The sequence below is a fragment of the Anthonomus grandis genome, chromosome 4 (genome assembly GCF_022605725.1).
Source record: "Anthonomus grandis grandis chromosome 4, icAntGran1.3, whole genome shotgun sequence".
In the NCBI taxonomy this organism is placed as follows: domain Eukaryota; kingdom Metazoa; phylum Arthropoda; class Insecta; order Coleoptera; family Curculionidae; genus Anthonomus; species Anthonomus grandis.
Genome location: NC_065549.1, coordinates 24891213 through 24911683, shown reverse-complemented (window position 1 = coordinate 24911683; position 20471 = coordinate 24891213).

The following is a 20471-nucleotide window of genomic DNA, read 5'->3' as shown; positions in this document are numbered from 1 at the left end:
TCCATCTCGATTTGATGAAAACCATTGGCCAAATCAAGTGTTGAAAAATATTGGCTTCTGCCAAGCTTATCCAGAATGTCTGTAATTTGGGGAAGAGGGTATTTGTCATCAATCATTCGTTCGTTGAGCTTACGATAATCTATAACAAGTCGCCACTTGCGTTTTCCGGAAGAATCGAATTTTTTTGGAACGATCCAGATGGGGCTGGACCAAGGGGAATATGAATTTTGGATGATGCCTTGTTCTAACATTTTTGAAATTTGTTGTTTTACTTCCTGTCTATGGACTTCTGGGTAGCGATAACTTTTTGTATAAATCGGTGTGTGATTGTCTAATTTTATTTGATGTCTAATCTGGTTAGTAAAAGTAAGGGGAATTTTTTCGCAATAAAATATATCTTTATATTCTAGACATAAGTCTCGAATCATTTGTTTTTCTTCTATGTTACAATGGTCTAAGCGAATATTTTTTAAATTTTCTTTAAGCAGATTATTTTGCTCTAAGGAAAGAGGTTCATCAACTTCCATTTTTTCAACAAAATTTATATTATGAATGTCAAGAAGTTCAATATCTAGAGGTTTTATCAAATGTAGGGTTATAGGGATATCCTGAGGATTTGTGACTGAAGTGATGGCAAAATAGTTTGAGATATTAACCAAAGAACCTGGTATTTCTAAATTATGTTCAAATTTATGATAATCTAAAAATCCGGTACCATGTTCAACGGTTACTGGTACTTTAACTATTTGTTGGGATCTAGGAGATACTGTCACTGAAAAATTGTAATTTTGAAAATTTTCATTCGGGATTTTATCGTCACGTTTTTCATAAATTATTGGTATTTCTGCATTAGAAGTTGTTATTTTCCGAGCATTAATGTTTATACTAGCATTTAATTGGTTCAATAAATCTGCGCCAATTAAACCATCGTATTTTTGAGAAAAGTCGAAAAGATAAAATTTGTGATAGGCATTGGTATTAAATAAACTAAAAATAGGAATGTTTGCGACTTCATCGTGATATGTCATTGCGTGGGCGGTCTGAATATTAAATACCTCTTTATTAATAAAATTTTTATAAAATTTGTGTGCAAGGTAAGGTTTCATTAGACTTCTAGAGCTGCCGGTATCAATTAAAAAATGTGCTGTGATTTCGGGAATAAACACGTACGGTAAATCTGATCTTATGTTGTAATTATGCATATTAATTACGTTGGGTATTGTGTTGCCTGAACTTGCTGAAAATTTTCATCTGGTTTTATGTTTTCACTTGAAGCGCAAGGATCGGATGTCTGAGTGTTATTGTAGTGATAAAGATCTTGCACATCTGCATAATATGCATTTTCATTGGGATATGGGTCAGATTCGTTTTGCTCTAAGAAATCGTAATAATAATCATCTTGGGAATTATTGTAGCAATAATTATTATTGTCGTTAATTTGTTGTGCATGAAATTCTTGGTAATTTAATTTATGGGGTGTTGGATGATGAATTATGGCTGTGCCTGAACTAGTGTCCATTGGCGTCGGCCTATTTAAATTGCTTCGAGCACTGCGGCTTCTAATTGATGAACTTTGATTAAAATTCGGTCTGTTATTGGTATTTATTGGAAAATTTGAATTTGGGTTTTGGAAAAATGGTTTTTGTTGAAAATTATTTGACGGTTGTGGTTGAGGGGGCCTTGGTACAAAAGATGCATTATTTATTGGAGGCTGTTGGGGGTTTAATGCAAACACATTATTTGAGGGTGGTGTTGGGCGTAAAATATTAATTTCTGGGGATGATTGGGCATTAAATGTTGGTTGTAAGAAAGGTATTGGGAATTGCTTATTATTGTGGGGAAATGTTTGTTGATTATTATTTGTAGCTCTAACATGTTGATGTGGATGTGTTTTAGTCTGTGGTGGTAGGTTTACAGTTGTGTTTTGATGTTGATTTCGGCTGAAATTTATAAAGTTTTCTTCTTCAGCGGCAAATGATAGTGCCTGTTCTAAATTAATTGGATTTTTAAGCCTAACTACTAACTGCATGTGATATTTGAGCCCTGCTAAGAAGGTTTTTAAAGCAAAATCATCGTAATGGGCGATTTTAATTCGTTTTTCATTTTCATCAACAATTAAAGTACTTAATTTAGCAAACAAAAGACTTCTGGCATCTTGTATTCTCATGCCGAAATTTAATGGTGGTTCATTTTTATAAGGCCTAATAGAAATTAAGTCTTGTATTAGACAGTCAATACCCCTTTGATCTGCGAATGTTAAATTTAAGGTTTCTTTTATTAAAGCCCAAGTATTTAATTCTGATCTAGAGCCAATTAAATCAGCTGCTCTACCCCTTAATTTGCCTAAAATCGAGTCTATTAAAATTGAATTAATAGGGTCTTCACGAGTTTGACTATTTTGAAAATTTCTTAGAAGATTTTCACACGATAAAATAAATCTTTGCAATAACTTTGGATTTCCATCGAAATGTGGGATGTTATCCGTTTGGTATTTTAAAAGTGGCATATCAGTAGGCATGGTTCTGGATACAACTGATACAGATTCTACTTCGAGTTCTTCCTCCGGTAAGGCAGGTAAAGTATTATTAATATCAGCGGTATTATCAGAAACAATTTGATTTAAATAAGGCGGATCCGTTTTAGTATTTGTTACGGATAACCTTTCCAAATGAGAAAGTAATTCGTCAATAATTTCAGAATTATTTTCAGACATAAAATTAATAAAAAATTACGCAAAATTACGTAACTTGACTAAAAAGAAAAAATAAAAACTTGAATAAATTGTAACTCTAAATCTAACCTAAATAAAATTGCCAATCGTAAAAACAACAGTATATGTTATCGTTTGCAATTGTGCAAAAACGGAAAAATCAATAATAAAAATCAATTTAAAAACAAAGGAAAAAGAAAGGACAATGAGCACTTACAATAGCAAAAATCCAGCGATGAAAAGCTGCATTCTCTTAGACTACGTTGCCTATAGGAACCGATGCTTGTGTTCCCAAGCCTAATCTAGGGTTGGTCGAAGTTGGACCGTTGCTGAACGCTCTTCTCCCAATAGATTTGGTCGAAGTTTGACTTCCTCCTGGGTGCTGCCTCTTCGTAAATTCACAAGGTTCGCGATTGCCGATAAACCGTAAAAACGGACCAATTCCGCGATTTTTGTCGGATATTGTTCGACTTAGAACTCCGTCGACTGCGCCAGTTATAGATTTGAAAGATGAAAAGGCTTTTTTAAAAAATGTATTTTAAGAACGTTACAGCGTTGTGACTTAACTCTACTAATGCTTAAATCTATCTGATTAAAACAATACAAATTACTTCTTAGCTAAAGTAAAAATGATTACAATGCAAAAGATCATATTCAATAAACTAAGGAATAAAATATACTATAGTCAGGGGTTATATGTTCCATAACTCCCTTCTCTTGTCTTTTGAATGTTTAAAGAATTTGAAATTTGGCATACATCATTAGCAACCTAAATACTACTTTTTGGTTCCTAGCTTATTTTGCAAAACTTCATAATGGCTGCGGGATATCATTTTAAAAAATAAAATTAAATAGAAAGGGGGTTATGCGATACATGGTGTAAAAGCTCCCTCTAAATGCTTTATAGTCCTAGTATATTAAGTCATTACTTCTACCCATAGCAAAATGGCAGCCTTTCAAAATCTTATTTCGCATTTTTATTTCCATTTAAAATAATTAAACTTTAAGTAATATATAAATATAACTATTTCACTACAAAAGATGTTGAAAATATGCACCATTAACTTCAAGACAGTAAAATAACCTATTGGAGAACTCTTCACGAATATTTTGGAAAGTGGCAACATGAATATTGCGACATGCATCAACTATTCTTTCACGTAGATCGAAGATAGATTCTGGCTAGGTGACGTAGACTTTTTGTTTCGAGTAGCTCCATAAAAAATAGTCCAGAGGTGTAAGATCGGGCGACCTGGCTGGTCACTCGATAATCCATTGACGACCAATCTACCGATTAGGGTAAGTATTAGTCATTAAACATTGCTGCTAAAGCGAGACGGTACTCTTGTTAAAACACTATTTCTAACTCAAATTTAGGAGAATTGTCTTCAATAATTCCATGGATCAGTGGTTTTACTGCATTTTCCAATATGTTTAAGTACAGGTCTCCTGTCATAATTTGATCTAAAAAGAGAAGCCTAAAAATGTGATTGTCTTATATGCCAGGCCACACATTAATTTTTTGGGTATTGTGTGTGTATGTTACGAAATAAATATGTGGGATTTTCGTCGCTCAAATAACGGATATTTTGTACATTTTATACATATGAACATTACCATTTAAAAAAAGTACTATTCATTCTATTCTCTCGGTCATTACTTTGCAGAATTCCATACGTCGATCAGGATCATCTTCTGACAATTGATAAACCATTTGAATTTTATATTGATGAAATTTATGTTTTTTAAATATCCTCTTACCATAGCGACTATAATATGCATCTGGATAGCTGGGCTGTCCTGGATTCTTTCTACTGGTAACACTATCCATCTCGGTAAATTTCTGAATAAGCTCGTGAATATACTTTTGACATACTGGATGGTCAGGAAAGCGAACATTAAAAATTCTTTCCTCATATACAGGGCGACCAACTAAGAATGCGAGCTACTGAATCTCCGACGTACTCATCGCAGAGGCTTGGGGTAAAAAATATGATTACTAAAAAGGCCAAGGGAAAAACCTAAAAAATATTTTTGTTCAGTTTCAGTGACCTCTGGGCGGCGTAACTGTGATCTTAAATCTAAGAAGGTAAAGTTTTCGTGAATTTTGCTATAATAACCTAACAAAAAAATACTTGATTTTTAAAGTAGAAGATAATCTAAAACTTTTTTGTTCGATAGTTTTTGCTGCATTTTTGAAAATAAAGTAGTGGGAGGGTATTCAAAGGTTTCCATAAAAAAAAACCTATATTTTAGAAATGGTTTAGTTGACTTTAATACACTTATGTTCTTTAAATAGCGCGATTTTTGGGCTTAAGCTGTTTTAGTATTCGAAGTTTTGTTTGTTTCACATGTCGCCACCAGAGGGCTTTTTTGAACATTTCGACAAAGATTTGCCATCTTTAAAAAAAAAATCAAATGCATTGGTATGATTTTTTTTAATGAAAAACTAGCGCTAAATGATGCCCAAAAAGACCCGCAAAACCGCATTTCGATGTCTTATTCCTAGCCTAAGATTTAGGCCAAAGAAAATTTTATACGAATGTTTAAATTTGTCTAAAATTTTTCTCCAATTTTCTTTTATGTTAATTTGTGGCTCTAAAAAAGGCCGATTCTTCTGAACTTCACGCAACCAATGCGGATTTTCTGCAGACTAGTAATGCATGTTGTGCAGATTGACTCCATCGATATTAAAAGCGACTTCATCGGTCCAAAGAATTTTGAATAAAAATTCTGTATTTTTCCGAATCATATCTAACTTCTAATGACAACTTTGGATTGAAATTTTCCTCTTTTAAGGCATGATGCAAAACTATATGATATGGGTGCAATCTAAAATAAATTAAAATTACTAGTAAAAATTAAAATAAATATTAGATAAATTTAAATAAATCAGCATATTGTGCCGGTCATTTAAACATAACTATGGTCTTTCTGATGATAATGCTCTCCCAGTATGTAGTTAACAGGTTCATAGGTTCTTCCAATTTGTTGCCGTTGAAACATAGGCCGAGAACTACCATTGGCTCATTAGTTAGCTACTAATCGGGGAAAAACTCTCACATCGCAAGGCCGCTGGTTTAAATATCGAGCCGCGTAAACTCTTTTTGCTACTGCAGTATTCTGAAGATGTTAAAAATAAACCGCAAGCAAGTCTACAGCTTCAGCGTTCGTAAAACGCATTATTACGAGAAAAATTATACACAACTAAGAGAGACTATTAAAAATTTCAGGTATATTTTTGTCTTGATTAAATATATTTTTTTGTTTCCATGGCTTCCTTCCATGGCCTGCTAATAATTGCCAAAAAAACTAAGTATAGGATTTTCATATAAAGGAAAAAGAAACAAATTCAACCCCACAAACAAAACACATCACAAAGCAAAAGATATAGTCTGTTATATGTATGTACATTATAATATAGTCTATTGCATTAATTGTTTTTGTTATCATCGTCGGAATAGAGAAAAGAAAGTAAAAAAATTGAAACACCCACTAAATTATGCTTTAGTTAGCTTAAAAAAATTTTGTTTCAATATCCTGTTTAAGAGCTTGGAGTTCCTGTTAGATGTTTTTTTCAAACAATGACAGTTTCTCCAACCACAAGTCTTTCAGATTAGTGGTGGGTGACTTAGAACGAGCTGAGGCAGACACTCCTGGCTTATCAGCTTCAAGTTGTTTTTTCAAGTCGCTTAAACCTGATTGTAGATTAACTTCCAGTTAGTCAACTCTCGATTGAATGTTGTCCTTGTTTACAACCCCATTTTGGACTTCTACTGGATTACTTCGAAAGTTTCTTCGTGGCATTTTAATTTAGGGTAGCTTACACAACTTTATTTCGATATTTTAACAATTTAAAAAAAAAAATACTTTTTCCTCATAAAAAATTATAATTTTCACAGTAGAGATAAAAAACGCGTTTACTTAGAACACGCCATATCAAAGATTAGAGCAATTAGAATACTAAAGCAATTAAAGAAGAAAGAATGTTTTTTTAAAGAATACAATTGTGTTTAAGTCAATCAAGCCAATACTAAGATACAGGGTGTTTTTTACAGAAACCTTTGAATTCCCCTCCATCTCTTTTTTTCAGAGATACAGCAAAAACTGTTAAACAAAAAAGATACAGATTTTCATCTATTTTTAAGATGAAGTGTTTTTTCGATAGGTTAATGTATCGGAATTCACAAAAACTTTACTTCTTTAGATTCAGGATTGCAGTTACGCCCTCTAGCGGTCATTTTAGAAACTTAAAAATATTTTCTAGGTTTTTCTAATTTTAGTAATAATGTTTTTTACCGCAAGCCTCTGCAATGAGTACGTTACGAGATACAGTACCTTGCATTCTTAGTTGGCCACCCTGTACATTACGATTTCCATCGCAAATGCAAATAATTTATTTTTTTTTCGACGTGGATCAGACATTCTCGATTAAATCAAGGTATAAATAAAATTGCACTGAACGAAATGGTAAAAATATTCTCTCCTTTCGGTATTATTCACTTTTAAAAGTATTAATAAACCAAATAAGTTTTTGTGTGGAACAGTAACTTTTATGATAAAAATGTCACATTAATATTGACAAAAAATACAAACTCTACAGACAAATTACACCTAAACAGGTGTTGTAAAGAAAATAAAAATGCAAAAAATAAGATTTTGAAAGGCTGCCATTTTGCTATGGGTAAAAGTAATAACTTAATATTCTAAGACCATAAAGTATTCAGTGTGAGCTTTCAAACGATGTATCGCATGACCCCTCTTTCTATTTAATTGTATTTTTTTAAATAACGTCCTACTGCCATTTTGAAGTTTTGCAAAATGAGGTAACGTTTAAAAACTAGTATTTAGGTTGCTAATGATGTATGCCAAGTGAAGTGTTCCAAATTTTAAATTTTTATATAAACGCATTCAAAAGTTATAAGGCGGACAATGAAGAGCCGCTCTCTATATATTATTTTTAGTTTTCCATCATAAAAGTTACTTCTAGCAAAGCCACCCAGTCCTTGGTTCTTGTGGGATTGGATAATGCTTGTTATAAGCCCTACAAAGAGTTACAATCACATAGTCAGCAGAAATTTAGATACACACGGTCAACCAAGATGCCTATTTCCACTGAATCGGCACATTCAAAAACTTATGAATAGAAGAACAACCATTTGACATTTTGTACGTTCGTTTTTAATTAATGTTACATTCGCTAAGTTAATAATAAACCTATAGGTGTATTTTTTCAGAAATAGCAGTATTTCTTAAACAGTAATGTTTTAAAGAAACAATCAACCAATTGGCGGAGTCGTTGCTGGAATCTGAAATACCTTGCTCCAGTATGATAATTTATAACTTATTCATAAATTAAAGTAACTTCAAGATTTATAAGAATGTTGTGTTTTAAACAAAAACGACAATTTTAGCTAAGGGTTTAGTAGTTACTTAGGATTTTATTTTAAATTTTATTATCAATTATACGCCATGATAAATAATGCTGCAGTATCAAATGTAGTATTGTTTAAATTTTTTAAACATTTCTTAATGCTTATTCTTGTGCTTATAATATGTCCACCAGAAGTTAAAAATATCCTCTAGTAATTCATATTAAACATAAATTTCCCGGAAGAGCAGCGCAGCTAGTAAGATCGAGAAAAGATTTAGAAATACAACATCTAAATAACTCTTATTTTGGTAGGATACTAGAGATCTATCCTTGCTTATTTGGGACTTGCCATGCGTTAATCAAGTAGCAAACAAATTTCTCTTAGTATTCCTAAGCCGTGCTCAAACCTTACATGTATGCGAATATTCAAAAAACCAATATATCAACTAACGAGAAACAATATAATTAACTCTATATGGATACATAGCACTCAGTATATTAATATAGGATTAGAACCAAAAATAACCCGAGAGATCATTTAGAATTCGAGGTTTGCATAAGACGTGAACTTCAACTAACTAACTTCGAGAATCGAAAAAGCCATAAAATGGAATAGTCCTTAACAAATTTCTAATCAATGAATTAACAGAACACCCCACCTACATGTCAGTCACGTGGCTGCATTGGTCAATATGCTGAAGAATGTCATTCGCAGCAACGACCAAATTATTCTCAATAGTACGATATATGTTTTGTATATCGCTTAGAATATACCCAATACAATCAATCATGAGATCAGATCAATGTCCAAGAATACCAGGATTTTCTATACCTATCCAGTTAATCACAAAATGGATTTCACATCTAATATCACGATCAGAAACCCAGCTAAAAATACAAAGACCACAACCAAATTTAGATAATATTGAATCTAGACGATTTGATTCCCATCACTAAACTTCCTGGAACAGAATTTTCTATAAATATATTACAGACGTAACAAATAGTTTTAAACTAATAATTAACACGGGCGCAAGTATTTCTTCGTTTAGAGAAAATGCCATAAAAAATTTCAAAAAACGTTTTCACAAAAAGGTTTCCATTCAGGGTATTGCCGATGAAAAACTCTCTATTACAGAATCGACTTTTGTACCATTTGAAGCCAAAATACACATAAAATATATATTTATAATTTAGACCTTAATTTTTATGGAATTAAAATTATTGAATTAAACAACAAACAATTAATAGCTTATTTTAAAACCTTGCCACTCGATGAAATCGAGAACGATGAATCATGAATCATATATGCTTTATTGTCAAAAAATTACAAAGTTTTGTAGACAAAGCTAATAAAAAATAAAAATAAATATACAAACAAAATAAATACATGCAAAACTGTACAAAACAATGTACCTGGTCAATATACATCATGATGTATAAAATGTCAATATAAATAAACACAATAGTCAATAACAGTAAATTAATTAAATATAGAATGAAAGTGCAATTTACTTACTAAAAAAAAACTAATATAATCTCTATTTTAAGATATAAAAAGAGCCAGTGTGTGTGTGATATCCAAAAAGTTATCCTAGAAAAAAATCCTCCACTGCGTACAAGGCTTTTTCCTAATTCCTTTTTCTAATTCGGAACAGTACAGAATGCTATTTTGTCTCGACAAGAAGTTGAACAAGTCTGCATCTCTAATGCTTTCGTTCACGTAAAAAAATAGTAAATTTTTATGTTAATAGTCAATGCTAATATTATCTCTAAAAGTATATAATTCTAGTATTTAAATTGAACCCTTTGTTTCATATGTCTTATTAAATTTCAATACTTTAATACAATTTCTCCAGCAATCGAATTGAGAAGATCAAAAACAAGCATCTGAACAGAATATCTGAACAAAAAAGAAACCAGACTCTTTGTCTTGAATTTAAAAACTTATTTTATATCAAAGGCGATATACGTTAATTTGCTAATGAAATTAAGCACGAAATCGAAACAAATATTGCAAGGCTTATTAAGGCCTATTAATTATACTAAGTCTTATAAAAATCCTTATATCCAAAAAGAGAAAATAAAAACCCAAGTAAATAAAATGCTAGATCAAGGCATTATGAGGTCTTCTGTCTCTCCAAGGTTCTTCCCTGTTTCGATTATCCCAAAGAAATTGATTCTTACTAAAAACATAACAAACAGGAGAGTAGTAATCAACTATAGGAAACTTAACGATGGAAACTACGGTGGATGACAATTATGCACTACCCAATATCCCCGATTTACTTAGTAAACTTTTAAACTGTCAGTAGTTCAAAATACTTCGCACCTTGCATCTGGCATCCACCAGGTAGAAATTGACTCAAAAGACATATCGAAAACAGCATTTCTGTTGACTTACTTTACTCATTTATCATTCATGATCATATTAATCGACTAGCCGATATTTTCAAACACCTAAGGAAGTCCAGCCTCAAAATCCAACCAGAAATGTGTAAGTTCCTCAGAAAGAAAGTAGCTTACCTTGGATATTTATTAACATAAGACGGAGTAAAAGGCAGTCCCAAAAAAATTAAATGCATTAAAAATTTTCCAGAATTAAAATTCACAAAAAAAAAAATAAGTGCTTCCTTGGTCTCACTAGCTATTACCGGCAGCTCATTCCAAATTTCGCTAAAACTTACAAACCACTAAAGAGATTACTCCAAAAGAATGTACCTTTTAATTTTAAAGTAGTGAAAGAAAATTTGCTCTTGTCACTGAATATTCCCTTTCATGTGAATCTTTTTAAATAAGAATAGGAGTCAGACTATAAAAGTAGTATAACTATAAAATCATTATGAGCTACTTATTTTGTTGAGTATTACGTCACTTATAGTAAAAATCGATATAATATTACATGTTATTATATCGATTTTTACGACCGATTTTTAAAATGCTGACTTTGGAGCCAACCAGATTAATATATTTCTTTTATGTCATCAATACGCGACAAAATAAATTTGATATATCAATTACTTTGAAACCGCCTACAATTATTTATTTTTTAGTCGAACATTTTTTCCAACAAGAACAATAAAATAAATATTTGTCAAAATATCATTAAAATCCCTGACGCTGACGAAATTACCCAAATCTTACACCATTACCATAGCGGTAAAACTACACAATGGTATAAACGAAACGGCACGTCAAATAAAAAAGAAATATATTTAGCCAAGTCTTTCAAAAGACGTTGAAAAATCTTTTTATTAAATAAATTTATGCGAAACCTGTCAAAAAGTTAAAGCTTATAGAAAAAACTTAAATAGTCCTCTTGTTGTAACCGAAACAACTACGTCATTATTTGGACATATTATCTAATATCGACATTTACGAATACTTAACTGACTAAATTTACGCAAGCATATCCTTTAAGTGACAAAACGGTCACCAACAACCTTCTTCTATATTTTCAACATTATGGCACTTCCATGAGAATCAATATAGATTATGATCGTGAATTTGACAACAACATTATAAAAGATCTTTGCGCACTTTATAAAATAAAACTAATATTTTCTAGTGTAAGCCATTCGATTCGGGCTAATATATCCGAAAATACAGATGATCATCCTTTCCACCTATTAACATATTCTGTTATTTGTATTACAAAATTTCAGCAATCCAATTCATTACTTCTTTAAAGTCCCATGATCTAAAGGTGACAGAAAAAAAAACCAAGTAACGTTTAAATCAACATGTTTGCCGAAACCCTCCAAACTATCTAGTAGGTAATAAAGTGTATCCTAAGTTGTAGACAAAACAGCAAATAAAGAATATTCGAAATTCTCGAAATCCTTTAAGATTCGGGAATTTCTCGATTTAATACAATCCCTAAACAAACCAAAAATATCTTTGGAATCTTCTTACACAAAGAATCAAAATTAAAAATATGTACTAGCAAGTGAATCCTTCATGCCCATAAAAACTTGCAATCAATTAAAAATACATTAGAATTGTTAACTTTTTATTTAAATGAGTTTGTTTTGTTTAAATTTAGTTAATTTTTTCTTTAATTGAACTTAATCCTATAAGCTATACTATCTATATCGAACATCCAAGAATATAAAACGCTCTCGATAAAGACGTATCTTGCATGTTAGCTTTTTTTTAAAGTTTTTTAAGTCCAAAGTTCAAAATTAGTCTCTTTAATCCAAACTTAATATCAAACTTCCAAAAAAAATACTCGGATAATATGGTTAGTTCCCAAACTACTACGTGACTAACGAGAAACTTTTAAAGAATCAAATTTCGGTAACAATCACAGTTATAAGAAATTTTAATGCTTTTTTTTATCAAACTATCAACTCCAAGTTGACGAAAAACATTTTATAAAAAAACATAGAGAAAATTAGAAATTTGATAAAGGATATTTCTTATCAGCTTAAATACTAATTATCCAAAAAAGCAATTTTAAACATTGTGAATTATTTAATTTCGTGAATTATATGATCATAAATTTAAATCTTAATGGTGTTATAAAGCCAATCAATTTTGCAAGATTAAAAATACCATATAACTGAATCATAACACCGCACAACTTAATTGAGTCCCCAAAGCACATATCACAATCGTGTAAACAGCCTTCCATTACTAATTTATACTTTTAGTGTGGGTCAATATCTCTATATTATAATAGACCAGAAGCTTATCAACTAGATTCTAGAATATTTTCGTCCTCAACATACAACTACTAGATCTTGAAAAGTATATGTTGTTTAATTTGTATCCAATTCTGATATTGGATAGTAGAACAGCTCTTTACCATATTTTAACGACAACATATAAACACATTGCGCGAAGGATGATTTACTAATGTCTGGTAATGATCCAAAATCTAGGAGCGTGTTAACCTTTTGGAGAAAGAACAAAACTTTCTTTCAATATCCTTCCATATCCAATAGACAAAGACGCAATACATAAAAGTCAACTACGAGACAACTGAATCATCTACCCAGGACATACAATACTTGTTGCTGACTCTTTTCCCATAATTATCAAATGTGGCACTAGAGGCATAATAATGAAAATCACTAATAAAGATACCCTATTGACTCTGTTTACTCTCAACCAGAATGTAGTGCCTTTATTAAAAGCACGAGAATCTACGCCCTGCAGCTGATTGACCTTCATGATAATATCACTAGCCAGTCATTTTACACCACAATTGTTCTCACTACTTACCAGAAAAGATTATCAGCCAGGTTTGAAGCTATTTAAGTTAAACAAATTGATGGTAGAGCACAATAGAAGTTAAAATTAATATTCTCTATACATCTTAGCATAGCACAATAAAAGTTAAAATTAATATTCTGTTAAACTGGATCAATATATAAAGCAACCTTTCATTAACAATCGTACAAGCTGGTTTAATTTTATCATAACAATAGTCCTAATGGTCCTACATCACTTGTAAGAGGAAAAAACGAAGAAATCTGAAAATAGTAATTGCCACTTCCAGGGATGACTAGTCTTCTTTACCACATATACATCTAGATAATATCTTTGCTTAGCAATTAAAGAAAAATTATTTCCAGAGAAGTCCAAGCATCTATATTCGAGATCCCTAGAACTAGAACTCAACCCGAGCAAACAAATGTCTTAACAAATTGAATTGTCTCACTTCAGTCACACGCCTGACAAAGCCATACGTCATTCGTTGCATTTTTTCTTATAGAAGAGCTATTTTATCCAATTTCCCATCATAAAAGTTACCTAGTAAGATCACCTAGTACATCTAAACCTGATAAGGAATTGTAATCACATAGTCAGCAAATAAACAGCAACTTTTCGAGATAAACAAATGAAATTTGGTATATCGATAGAATAGTTATTAGAGCCTCGTTTGACATATTCTATTGTTTTCCATCACTTCCAGTTTAATAGGAAATCATACTAACTTTCTTATTTTACATGAGAAACTTGGAATATTATTACGTATTTCGATAGAAAATAATATTCTGAAAACAATGGTACTCTACTTGCTACTTTTTGTTTTATACTTATAGAAAAAAATATTTTTTAAATTTTAAAATAGGGTGCCATGAATGCGTTGTGCGTTTAAATATTTAATCAAGTAATCACGGAAAAATAGTTTTCATTGCATTTTATGACTTATCTTTTACACGCTTATTTAAAATGTCCAAATCATTAATTTTGGCATTTACATTATTTCTTTAAATAGCACATTATTGGGAACATTCACTTTTGAAATGCGGTTTCTTTCTCCCAATAATTTAATATAATTATTTTTTAAATCGGTTGATAATTAAGCCCGAAAGAGAAAGAAACCGCATTTCAAAAGTGCATGTTCCCAATAATGTACTATTTAAAGAAATAATGTAAATACCAAAATTAATGATTTAGACATTTTAAATAGGCGTGTAAAAGATTTAAGTCATAAAATGCAATGAAAACTATTTTTCCGTGATTACTTGATTAAAAATTTAAACGCACAACGCATTCATGGCACCCTATTTTAAAATTTAAAAAATAATTTTTTCTATAAGTATAAAACAAAAAGTAGCAAGTAGAGTACCATTGTTTTCAGAATATTATTTTCTATCGAAATACGTAATAATATTCCAAGTTTCTCATGTAAAATAAGAAAGTTAGTATGATTTCCTATTAAACTGGAAGTGATGGAAAACAATAGAATATGTCAAACGAGGCTCTAATAACTATTCTATCGATATACCAAATTTCATTTGTTTATCTCGAAAAGTTGCTGTTTATTTGCTGACTATGTGATTACAATTCCTTATCAGCTTTAGATGTACTAGGTGATCTTGCTAGGTAAAATAGCTCTTCTATAAGAAAAAATGCAACGTATGACGTATGGCTTTGTCAGGGGTGTGACTGAAGTGAGACAATTCAATTTGTTAAGACATTTGTTTGCTCGGGTTGAGTTCTAGTTCTAGGGATCTCGAATATAGATGCTTGGACTTCTCTGGAAATAATTTTTCTTTAATTGCTAAGCAAAGATATTATCTAGATGTATATGTGGTGAAGAAGACTAGTCATCCCTGGAAGTGGCAATTACTATTTTCAGATTTCTTCGTTTTTTCCTCTTACAAGTGATGTATATATATATATATATATATACCATTTAATTTATATATTTAATATATTGTCGATGATATTTTTTTAGGAACAATTAAATTTATTATTCTTATTTAGGTGTAACACAAGTATGAATTTAATAATAATCTTAAAAGTTTCTTTTTTAAATAAACTTGTAAATCTAATTAAACTTATTGTCTAAGTAAATTCGTACCTACAATAAATGTTAATTCTCACGAGTAACTTAATGTAACAATTGAAACGTGGGTCTCTTTGTGAATAATGGACTTTTTCATAGAGTTTAATTAAAATGATCCTAGAGCAAACTAGAATTAAAAGAAAACTACTACAAGAAAATTTCATATTTTACCTAAAAAGTAATTTTGCAACAGTATTGGAATAATCGGAATCACCCGTAGAATGCTTAAAATTCTCATCAAAGTTTTTGTCTGGTTTGGCAGGAAAGCTTTATCGTTTAGAAAAGATAAAAGCTCGATACTAAATCGCCCATCAAATGTTATTACAGTAAACATGTTAACTGCCATTAGGAATAAGTCGCTCAGGCAATTAACAAACAATATCACATCCACCTTAAAATACTCGCAGTTGTCGTAAAGTAAAACTTTTCCTGTAAAAGTAAAACAAGCAGCTACTAAATGAAAAATCACTAAAAATATTTTCAACACTTTTGTAAATGTCTTGTGACGTAAACAAAAACATAACACTTTTACTTCGAAAAGCTCGTTTTTTCCAGACATTACCCTTTCAGAAGGTATTAAATTCATACTTTAGACAGAGTTTATACCGTATATTATGATGCCCCACTACTTACTAAAAATTAAAACAAATTCCTCTGCTCCTATAATATGTAAATTAAAATTGGTGTTTGTTCATTATATAGATGGCTCAAAAGATATAAAGTAAATTACTTCATGTTAGACACGCAAGTAACATAGCATTTAACTATATTAATATAATGTGTTCATTCTTTCTTTAATAAGTGCTTACAACTAGCAATAATAAATCTATTAAATTAAATAGTATACTTATGAAAATAGTTCCATATACAGGGTGAGTCAGGAGGAACACACCAAATACCAGGTGAGTTTTGAACACGTAAAAATAATTTAAAAAAAACTGATATGTTCTTATGCGACTCTTATTTTTTTTCAAAAAACATTTTTTTACATCACAAATTTTTTTTTTAAGTAGTATACCGATTGTTATTACAAGTAATGCCGTAGGTATCCATTAATTGGTCTATTCTATTGTTTTGACATGTGTTAATGTAATTGACGCATTCATTTTCGAGTTTGTATGATTAAAGTCATATAAAATCACACATTTTTCAAATCAGGTTTGTCTTTACGGCTTTTGAAATGGGACTGCTTCAGCTGTATTAAATAATACTGTCGACGATTTCCACATCGGAGATATGAGGACAAAAACGTAGTATTAGAGTTTTTACAAAACTTTGAGACGACACCACATCTCTGTCGATTACTAACATAACATCTGGATAAACCACTTCACAAAGCTAAGAAGTAGAAAATATTCTGAGTTTGATAGAAAATGATGTAACCACTAACAATTGCCACTCAATTGGTCATCTCTATGAGCAAGGTATATATACATACCATGTACCATCGTGCCAAAAAAAAACTGGGACATTAAAATTTAGGTAGGGAATTGTCGTTCGTAATTGTAAATCGAGTTCCTTGGTTTGTTGATTCTTACTTCCTTAATTTTTGGAGTCTTAATAATTACATATTTAAATAACAATATTGATAAAAAAACAATTCCATTTTTCGGTATTTATTTTTATTTGGAACACATTTTATAAATAGGTCAAAACTAAGTAATATCTTTTTTGATAATATGGAATAAAAAATTATTAATACTTAGTAAGCGCACCGTCGTTAACAATTACAGCTTGCAAACGTCATGGCATACTTAAAATTAAGTTTCTGGTATATTCTTCGGTTACTTGGTCCCATGCGTCATCTATCTTTAGGCGTAATTCATTCTGATTTCTAGGCCTAAAGTTATCTTACCATATATTTTACCATTTTACCCTAAACGTTTTTAATGGCGTTGAGACCACTACTTTTCGAGGGCCACGGTAAAACTTGAATTCGTCTTTCGTCTAGAACTAGATAGTTTCGAACTATACGGGCTGTATGTATAGGAGCATTATCATGTTGGAAGATAAAATCTTGCCCAGAGACTACACCAACCGATGGCATCGTAACATTGTTCAGGATATTGCAATATCCAAGGCATTAAGCCTTCTCTGTTTGACAAACGCCTGGTCCTCTAAAACTAATCCAGGTCCAAACGTTTATAGTAAAACGTCCACTTTGATTAGTCTTATATGTATATCTTTCATTACATCTAGTATTAGAAGACCTGTAAATGCGGATTTTGTCATTATTGCACGATTGAAAGGTTTTTTCATTCGAAAATATTACCGTTTCGCATATGTTGTTTTGATGTGCATATTGATAGGCAAATTCTAATCTTCTCTGTTTGTTTGCTTTAGTCAAAAATATTTTATTTGTTGCACAGCAACTTTTAATTTCCGAATTTCCTATCCTACTACGAGCTGTATTAGCAGAACCAGAAAAATGCGTGACTTCTTTCGCCTTTATTGCTGTTTCAAACGGATTGTTTCTTAGAAAGCCAACTAACTCTCTATTTTGAATGTCATTTGAAATTTTTGGTCGACCAGAACTTGGATTTCTTACAATAGCTCTATATTCTGCAATGTTTGCCTTAGCTAAGAAACGGTATTTTTACTAATGCCCAATTCTTCTGCGATTCTTCTTATAGGAACTCCATCTATCAGACGAGTGTATATTATCGATTTTTGTTAAGGAGATAATGCAGGCATTTTGAAAGAACGATTTTGTTGACGCGGCTGTCACAAAATTAAATTAACTTTGATATCAAAATATATTATTCTAATAGACCAAGAGATTTAGGAGATTTTGCTGTCCCAGTTTTTTTTCGGCACGATAGTACAGTGTGTACAGCACCTACAACCGGCAGATTTTGTTAGGCGTATGCTATTTTGTGGTTTGATAAATAATAATCGTTCTGTTTTATTCCGTATACTTTTTACCGATTCACCCGGGATGGCATAAATAACAGTTACAACTCTCACGAATAGTCAGACGAGAATTCACACGCAACAGTCAAAACAAATTTTCAGTTTTCAGTAAAAGTATGGTGCGGTATGGTCGATAGTTATTTTAATGGCCCACATATTTAAAAAAAATTCTCACATGAAAGAACTACTTTTTTTTTGAGGTCAAACAATACTTGGAGGAAGAGTTTTTAGGACTATGCAATTGCGCGCTATGAATTGGTCCTATTAGTTGGCCTCCAAGATCTCCACACCTCATATTACTGAAATTTTGTTTCTGGGGCTAAAAATGAGGTGCGCAAAGTGAAATTGTAACGTTTAAAATTACTAGAAACAACACCTAACGTTAAATGTACCAAACATGGCGAAACTATGGAACAATGAGACTTAGAAGATTTATATACTTTCTATGTTTTTTCATTTTTATTTTATTTTTTCTTATACTTTAGAAGATTTCTTATATGAAGCAATAGAGAAACCACAAATAAACTGAGCAACTTGGAAAGATCTCACCCGTAAATCCCTTTAATCCCACTAAAGCTATTGATCGAGAGGTCAGTTGGGTCAGCGCAGTGTGTGAAGTGATGATTTCTCGGCCAGTCCACGGTGCTACACTCCAGTTGCCCAGTCGCAAAGGCAGCAGGCTCCTTCACCAACTCCAGGGTCCAATGGGATGCTGAAATATGGGATAATCTTAGTTTGTTTGAGGTTGTCACCAGACCACTTACTAACCATTAGCATTACTGAGCCATTCACGGAACTGGCTCAGCCTGCTTACACAATATATAATATTTCCCTTTAGAGTAGATAATGAATTGGCTTAAAATAAAACTCGAAATTCAGAGAAAAAAATAACTGAAAAAATATAAACAGACATAAAATAAAACTGAGACAGGATTCGTTTATTTTATTTTATAGCAGTACAGCTTAATTCAAATTAGTAATAAATAGTTTATCACAACAAAAGAACGTCCAACAAGAAACAGTGACATTAGATTTTCTCCCGGATTTTCTCCCGGTTCTCGCGAGTTTAACTCAGCTTCTTGAGAACTTCCTTCCAAAGTTTCCCCATAAAAATTACCATTTATTATCATTTCATTGTCAAAATTAGACCCAAAATTATAAAATATGGGGTTTTTTTTGTAACTTTCGATTTAGCAGTACGTAAGGCACATGCCAATTGAGAGAGATGTTCATCCCACTGCTTTTGATTCCCCGTTATAAAAGAACAAATAATTTTTGTAATTATTCTGTTATATCTCTCTGGCAAATTAGGAGTTGTTAGGATTTTTTTCTGTTCAGGTTTCTGCTCTGCACATACTCGACACTTAGCAATATAGCTCGCCATATTCTACTTCATTTTTGGACAGTAATATTTAGACAATCCCCAGATGACCTGATTTAGGATTATTATAGTGTTCAAATAAAATATTTTTCCTTTATTCTTTGAGGACCACTGTTTTCCATTTATCAAAAGTTTGATAAATGTAATTATCGTTTACATATTTATACAATCTTTCCTCAGAGTCTAGCCGCCAAAGTGGATATTTCAAAGGTTTTTCCCTAATTAAATTACACATTTTTATATGCCATCCATCTAACACTTTTGTGTTTAGATTACTATTTATAATATTTACATAACTACGAGAATCTAAAGTATCTAATCCTAATGGTGCTCTAGACAGACAGTCTGGTACTGTGTGTAAAACTCTCCTTTTGTAATAATTTAAGTAATAATTTTAAACCAAAATTGCTGATGGCGTAAGACCCAACATACCAAACGTCCTTATAGCAACATGAAATCAACTAGATCAGATGCTTAAAATACTGGAAAAATTCTCTGATGATATAAGAATGACCTTTGAACTGGATAAGTGCCGAACTGTAAACGTTATTAAGGGTAAACTACAACCAGATGACTTTCAAACAGAAAACGGTCAGATAATTAATGCTATGGACAAAGACGAATCCTATAAATATTTAGGAATAAATCAGGCGCAAAGAATGGACCATAGAACTATAAAGAATGAGCAGACTACTAAGTTTACTACAAGAATGCGACGACTTCTTAAAACAAGTTTTAACAGCAAAAACTTTTTTAAAGCTATTAATACTTATGTAGTACTTTTTTG